This window comes from Paramisgurnus dabryanus, chromosome 5 (genome assembly GCF_030506205.2).
Source record: "Paramisgurnus dabryanus chromosome 5, PD_genome_1.1, whole genome shotgun sequence".
In the NCBI taxonomy this organism is placed as follows: Eukaryota; Metazoa; Chordata; class Actinopteri; order Cypriniformes; family Cobitidae; genus Paramisgurnus; species Paramisgurnus dabryanus.
In genome coordinates this window covers 44,599,413-44,605,418 of record NC_133341.1, presented here as the reverse complement: position 1 = coordinate 44,605,418, position 6,006 = coordinate 44,599,413, and positions in this window count along the sequence as shown.

Here is a 6,006-nt window from a genome sequence, read left to right as displayed (position 1 = left end):
AGCATCTTTACCCTTCCACTGTGATCTGTGTTTTGGTGTTAAAGGTCCACTGTGTAAACTTAAGCGGCATCTAGTGGTGAGATTGTAAATTGCAACCTTCAGCTCAGTCCACAGCTCACCCCTCCCTTTCGAAACACATATAGAAGCTACGGTAAATTTTGAAGTATAAAGGGATATGCGTTTTATCTGTTTGTTTGCAATGCACATAGTTCCTTAGCACACAGTAAACTTGTTTTGGCAGTAGTTTGTGTTAATTAAAGTGCAACTGTAAATTGTAAGACAATGTGTTAACATAAGACAAAAAGGTTTTTAAAGGTTATAATCATTGGAATGACTTAACAACATGACTTCACAATAAATACAAAACAAGACATTGTAAATAAAGATTGTAAAAACAGTAAACAAATGTACAGTGATAACATTTTAAATAATTGTAAGTAAACCCTTAAACAAAAAAATGTCTAGTTTGTCTGTTTTAAGCAGGCAAAACAAATGCTAAAGGTAAAAAACCTTTTTAGTTCTTATGCTTATGTACAACATGTATCTTCTTTCTCTCCAAAACCACCAAACATTCTTGTTTTTGTTGCAGTCAATAAATATCAATTCTCACAGTTCATACTGACTCAATATAATCCAGCCATTACTGTTCTCTATTCATTTATGTTCATTGGTATGTAGCGATTGCAGCAGAGGTTGAAGGTCTCCAATTTAAACATTGTGTTTAATGGTAAAATCAAATAATGACCATCCAGTGAGCAATTTAATGGTGACCACTGAATACCGCATGATGTATTGATCCACTGTTCTGCCCAACATTCACATCACCATTTTTCTTTAAATACTGAAATATATTGAAGTGCTCTATTGACTTGAACACACTTATGTTTTACAACAACAATGGAGCTTTACGAGAAATCACAATGGCAAAAATGGTATCATTTAAGTTTTTTATCTGTATAGTCCAAATGACTTATTTTAGCTTTAAATGTATTTAAGGTATATGGAAATAAAGAATAGTGCATAATGAACTTTACATTTTGACATAAAAATAGGTTGGCATAGTCTTTGAGAAAATTGCGTTGTGACTTTCATCAATAGCTTTTCTCTTTGTTCTAGCCCGAGTTGCATTTCATGAGTTTACTGCATATCCCCTTGGGTTCCCCAATTTTCCCTTTCACAATCATCACTTCTGGCCGCACAAACTTTCATCTTTTAAAATGAAAGCTTTCCGCCGGTATAGGTCACTGTTGTTCAGTCAAAGAAAAGCTGTCACAATAGCGTCATATTTCTACTGACCTCACTGTCACAAAAGCAAACATCCTTGCACACCCCACAGTGTCTGAGACCAAATTGTAATTCTCACGTACACAGCCCATCTGTCATTGGGGCAATACCAGTTCTAATAGATCATAATTTGTACCATTAGTTACAAATATGTATACATTTGGTATTGTTACCAAAATGTACCTTTCAGATACTAATATTTAACCTTTAGGTGCAAAGCAGATCTTTTTAAAGGGTACAGCCCCAGTGACAGCTGAGGTACACGTTTTGGCCATTTGTTACATAACACTCATTATTTCAAATTATTTAGTTTTAATGCTTTAAAATTAAATAATAAGTGTTATGTAATATATATATATTACACAACACTAACTATTTAGAATTATTTTGTATTTATATTAATTATAATAGTATTTATATAAAAAAATATTGATTTTTATTATAAGTAAGGACTCAAAGCTTTGTTTTATTTTCAGTATACAGTGGGCTCCGAACTTCAAACACCACATTGGGATTTACATTTATTTATAAACTTAAAAAAACTTTTCAACTACAAATTATGAAACAAATGGTTTTGAATCAATACATATGAAAACATGTTTAAAAAGTTGCTTCCTATAACAGAAGGAATTGCACACTTAGACTTAAAAAATTTGAAATTAATATTTTAATATGCACGTAAAAAGTTTGTATTAGTACTATAAAGGCATAATATTGTTACCAAATGTACACAAATCTTAGGAATTTTTTAAAGGGTACTGCCTCTATAGGGAGCATGTAGGAAGGTGTGCAATTTAATTTAACTTCTTACACCCTGAAGCTATTTTGGGGATTTTCGCCTGGATTTGGCCTACCCAATTTCAAAAGCATCCCATACCCACATGCAGAGGTTTACATACAAAAGTTTGGTATCATTTTACAGGTAACCCTTTGAAATTACATAAAACACTGTTAAAAGTGCTCAACATGGTTGTATGTGATATCAGTCCTCTAATAAACACAGAAATAAATAGGCGCTTTTTGATGTTTTTTTCTAAAGTTTTTATTTGATAGTATATAACTCTGGCCCTGGGTATCTCAGGTCCCTGCAGACAGTTTTGTTTGATTCCAGCAATTGTCAGCTTACAGAGGAAAAAGGAATTTTTTCTCTATCATAATCTATGCAAAAGTTATTTTACTCCAACTGAAGGGAGGAATAATACCCTTTTTGTATACAATTTCTGCCTAAGAACATTTGAAGTGTCCCCATAACCACATACAGTGGAATAAATGCAATTTCTTTATATCATTTTAAAGAAAACCCTTTGAAGTTACATAAAAAGCTGCTGTTTGTGACAAATTTTGTTATTTATGTTGTTTTTCATATGATGAAACACCAAATTTTCTTTTTTATGTTGTAAATACTGTCTTTGATAGTGTATAACTCTGGTTCTTTGTGCTCTAGCAGACTGCAGACAGTTCTGGTTGTTACCAGCAGCAGACAGTAAACACCCCAAAAAAGAATGAACTCTTTAGCATGTTGCATTCAAAAGATATTCTTATTTTACTGAAGGGTGCGAAAATACATTTTTCATATAAATATAAATTTTTTGTTTTGCACATATAATAAAAAGCTAGGGATTAATTATGCAAACAACCAAAGAAAATGCTGTGAATGGACTCATTGTTTAGAGTAGGACCTAAGATAAAAGATGGTGTATCATTTGTGGCTATATGTGCTATCTGAGGCAGTCCACACTCAAGTTTCACATATGTTTACAAAAGACCATTTTTTACCTTATTATTCATTCAGCGATTGTTGGATATGTGTTGATATTAGAACAAAAATAACGCTGTAGCCTTATTCCTGAGAGTGAGAGCTTTCATTTGATATAAGACTTGCCCATGTTTGTCATTTTTGAAAAATATGAAATATGTAAATATTAAATGATATAATAAAATATTGGGGGGGTGATAGTGTAAATTAAGTGTAAATAACTTTCTTACAGTAAAAGATGTGTCAAAGTGATGCATATCTGCAGAAAGTAGAGACTCTAAGCTTTCAAACAGTATCTCATATGTGTTACTGGGGTCCATGACGGAGCATCAAAGATTAAAAGAATATTTTATATTAAGTCAAAATACGAAATTCTGGACCCGGGACAGGGTCCTCAGGGTTGAAGAGGTTAAGTCCACATGATGGAGCTTGTTTGTAGTAAGTATGTGCTGTTGGGGCGTGTATTGGTTAGAAGTGTCAGCTTTGTCGAATATCCTGTAGAGCAGCGGTGGGGAACCCTGGTCCTGCGGGCCACTGTCCTGTAGAGTTTAGTTCCAACCCAAATTAAACACATCAAATCAAAGTTTTCAGGATTACTTGGAAATGAAATGCAGGTGTGTTTGATTAGGGTTGGATCTAAACTCTGCAGGAGAGTGGCCCTCCAGAACCCAGGGTTCCCCACTCCTGCTGTAGAAGAACCAACTGTAAAAATGCTGCAACTTTTTATTTCTCCTACTTCTGCATTTACCTTTCACATGCATAAAGCAGAGTTTAAAATTGTGTAACTCTTGTGTACGTCTTCCTATAATTACCAATTTACATTTACTTGCATTTATGCAGACGTTTTTATCCAAAGTGACTTATAATGCATTACAAGGTGTCTTGTCAGCATGTGTTCCCTGGCATGAACCTATGAGCTGCACCAAATGATTACCAAAATCATTCTATTTACATAGTACCATGGTACAAAAAAATACTTTACAGTATTATCATGATGTCCAAAAACAATGGATTTACCATGAGACTTTTTGGACATGCACCATAAAAAATTAATCATATCTGACAATTAATCCGATCTACAATAATATGTACACACTTTAAAAAGTAACTTAAAAAAAAAACACCACCGTATTCAATATTTTACTATGTTCTTACCGAATTAATACGTACCCATCTTTTTCAATGCATGCACTAATCTATGTACAGTGTATTGTGAATGTGTTAGCATTTAGCCTAGCCCCATTCATTTCTATGGCTTCAAACAAAAGTTTTATTTTGTGCCATACGTACCCGTGTAACTGCTAATGTAACAGCCTTTAAATAGGGAAAACATGGAAGTGTTTGGTGGCTTCTAAATTCATCCCTGTTTGGATCCTAAGGAATTAATGGGGCTAGGCTAAATGCTAACACATTCACAAGGCGCTGTAAAAAGATTAAAAGTGCATGCATTAAAAAAAGATTGTATACTGTATATTAATTCGTCTAAGTTGAGGTAAGAAGAACATAGAAAATATTGAAAGATGTTGGTGTTTTCCTTTAAATGATAAAAATTACGTGCTTTCAACTTAAATTTCTCACTTTTATTGTTAAGTTTCATATGTTTAAGTAATTTTTTAAGTTGACACAACTTTTCACGTTTTACAGTGTAATAATAATACAATTGTACAATAATAATAATAATAGTGTGAATTTAACCAGTTGTTTAGCTCAAATTCATCTCTAAACAATTTCTCAGGAGTTTTCCCTTTCTGGTCTCACTCCCAATCCTCATTGTTTGAGGTTCTCTCTGGCTGGTAAAGCAGAGGACCGTCTCCATGTGAAGTCCAGCTCTCACATTACATCTCATTGTACCCTCGCTGAATGGTGTCAGTGTACAGAAAATGACTTTTCCCTTCTCTAGAGGAAATCAGGTAACACAAGATTCAGAAAAAAATGGGGCAATGATCATAACACTGTGTCCCATGGTGGCTATGAAGTCACTTTAATTGTAAACTGAAATTATCAATTTTGTTAAAGGAATATTCCATTTTCTTAAAAGAAAAATCCAGATAATTTACTCACCACCATGTCATCCAAAATGTTGATGTCTTTTTTTGTTCAGTCGAGAAGAAATTATGTTTTTTGAGGAAAACATTGCAGGATTTTTCTCATTTTAATGGACTTTAATAGACACCAACAATTAACACTTAAATCAACACGCAACACGTAACGTTTTTTTCAACGGAGTTTCAAAGGACTATAAACGATCCCAAACGAGGCATAAGGATCTTATCTAGCAAAACGATTGTCATTTTTGACAATAAAAATAACAAATATACACTTTTAAAGCACAACTTCTCATCCAGATCCGGTCGTGATGCGTCAACGTGACCCCACGCAATACGTCATGACGTCAAGAGGTCACAGAGGACGAACGCGAAACGCCCCAGTGTTTACAAATGTGTTGAAAGAGGACCGTTCCTACGTTGTTGTATGTCAACTGATACTAATTCATGTCTTTGTGTCAGTTTATGGTTTACAATGGTCCGCAAATGTGCGTTTTATATATGTAACACGTGACCTCCCTACGTCACTACGCATTTACGTTAGGTCGCGCTGGACCGGATCTAGACGAGAAGTTGTGCTTTAAAAGTGTATATTTGTTATTTTTATTGTCAAAAATGACAATCGTTTTGCTAGATAAGACCCCTATGCCTCATTTGGGATCGTAGTCCTTTGAAACTCAGTTGAAAAAAACTGTTAAGTGTTAAGTATTAATTGTTGGTGTCTATTAAAGTCCATTAAAATGAGAAAAATCCTGCAATGTTTTCCTCTAAAAAACATAATTTCTTCTCGACTGAACAAAGAAAGACATCAACATTTTGGATGACATGGTGGCGAGTAAATTATCTGGATTTTTCTTTTAAGAAAATGGAATATTCCTTTAACTACGGGGCAGTTTCCCGGACAGGGTTTATCCTAGTCCC